This window comes from Schistocerca serialis, chromosome 4 (genome assembly GCF_023864345.2).
Source record: "Schistocerca serialis cubense isolate TAMUIC-IGC-003099 chromosome 4, iqSchSeri2.2, whole genome shotgun sequence".
Lineage (NCBI taxonomy): Eukaryota > Metazoa > Arthropoda > Insecta > Orthoptera > Acrididae > Schistocerca > Schistocerca serialis.
The window spans coordinates 286,643,271-286,645,540 of NC_064641.1; the positions used below are offsets into that span (position 1 = coordinate 286,643,271).

Here is a 2,270-nt window from a genome sequence, read left to right on the forward strand (position 1 = left end):
TAAGTACTGCGTTTTTAACAATATTATAAGGTAAATTTCCACTAGTTTCTGATGCTATTTCCGTACAGTCGCTTTTTGTAGTGTTGCCGACCCGGTCTGCCATGCACGGTCAAATTACAGCACTATCTCAATCAATAATACGAAGTCCGCCTTCTTCGTAACAGAAACCACCAAAATTCAAAACCCAATCAGATTTTCTATTTTATATTTTCACGGCAGAATCCCGAGTAAAGGAAACACTACACCAATTCTCCGCAATATCCTCTCTTTCAGGAGTGCTAGTTCTGCAAGGTTCGCAGGAGAGCTTCTGTAAAGTTTGGAAGGTAGGAGACGAGATACTGGCAGAAGTAAAACTGTGAAGATGGGGCGTGAGGCGTGCTTGGGTAGCTCAGTTGGTAGAGCACTTGCCCGTGAAAGGCAAAGGTCCCGAGTTCGAGTCTCGGTCCGGCACACAGTTTTAATCTACCAGGAAGTTTCGTATCAGCGCACACTCCACTGCAGGGCGAAAATCTCATTCTGAAACATCCCCCATGCTGTGGCTAAGCCATGTCTCCGCAACATCCTTTCTTTCAGGAGTGCTAGTTCTGCAAGGTTCGCAGGAGAGCTTCTGTAAAGTTTGGAAGGTAGGAGACGAGATACTGGCAAAAGTAAAGCTGTGAGGATGGGGCATGAGTCATGCTTGGGTAGCTCAGTTGGTAGAGCACTTGCCCACGAAAGGCAAAGGTCCCAAGTTCGAGTCTCGGTCCGGCACACAGTTTTAATCTGCCAGGAACTTTTACAATCGTCATTGTTCTTATACATATATTTCCTATACATACATATTAATAAATATCTACTTGATAGTTTTCTCAAGTAACTAGGCAATGTAGAACCATCTCAATAAACAGCCATGTGTGCATATTTCCCGATGTGCACATTCTTTCCCCCTATAACACTTGATGGTTCTTACATCATTTTTATCTGTACTTCCAGTGTTTGTGTCTTTGTGTTTTGTTGTGTGTATGCGTAAGTGTGTCTGTGTATCCTGATTCTTTGGCCTACTTATATGAAATAAGTTGAAGGTTATAGGAAACTACGGAAAATAAGAAGAACTTCAATTATAGAAGTATATGAATATGTAAAGTGGGAAAGACAGACCGGTACTCAAATGAGAAGTAAGAAAGGAAAAAGTAGAAATGGTTTCTAAGATCGAAGCAGAGAAAGAAGATAGCCCTAAAGACAGGAAACCCTTCCCACCTCCCATTCCTATGATACCTACTGCACCAGTACTTGAGTGAGAGACCAGAGGAGGTATGGTGTTAAACATCTCTGACAGAATGGACATTCTCACCTTCGCCTTTGATGTCCCTGAAGAAAATCTTAGCAACCCTATGGAACAGCAGATGGTGAAGAATCAGTCACACTTGTCTGTGATGATTGTCTGAAAGATGTGGTGTGTGTTTAGTGTTAGTTGTGCTTGTACTTACACTACCCATCCCTTCCAAAACTAATACAAACCCTCCCCTTTACATCACATCTCATAAAGGGTATAAAATCTTCTATGAATATAGAAAATTATACACTACAATGAAATAGTTGTTTAGTTAATCACTTTATACTATATATACACTACAATGAAATAGTTGTTTAGTTAATCACTTTATACTATATTTTATACACACATAAAATACTCTGTTCAGTTTATGTCATCTAGACATCAATCGGTTTAAATAGTATCATCATATTATAACTTTCACTCCAATAATATTTTATTTGCTTCATTTCACATCTAGGGATCATTGTTCATCTGTGATTCTGTTAAGTTTTCTACTTTACTGTCACATCCAGTTTTATATGTACTAAAATTATAGGATAGTTTAAGAATTCAAGACTAGATTGCAGAATAGTTTAAGACTTGAAGGGAATTCGGTGAAGGAAAAAATAGCACAGAAGAAACACCAAAAACAACTAGGGATTTGATGGTCGTCACTCCGCCTGTTAACACACACTGTTAATATCTCTGGGAGACAGATGTGACTCCACCCGGATCCCATGGATCTAAACTTAACCTCTCTTGATTACTTACAGACCACACTTCTCGTTAAATTTTCTGTGAAAGTCTCCCCACAACAAAACAATTACCACTTTACTAGGAAACACAACATTAAGTAACATTCTTTTATTTTCTACTCTGTCTTGGGTAAGTTTGAATTCTTTGCACAAGTCATCTATAACATTGCTGTTATCATTAAGATTGGAAAAAGCAACAGTTGAAACGTTTCTGGAGATTA

General features: G+C 38.8%; 1 non-coding gene across 1 annotated transcript; it reads left to right on the forward strand.

Moving 5' to 3' along the window:
* The first annotated feature begins 376 nt into the window (after positions 1 to 376).
* On the forward strand, positions 377 to 451 carry Trnas-uga (transfer RNA serine (anticodon UGA)). Its single transcript has one exon. It is a non-coding gene; the product is annotated as a tRNA-Ser (tRNA).
* The last annotated feature ends 1,819 nt before the right edge of the window (positions 452 to 2,270 follow it).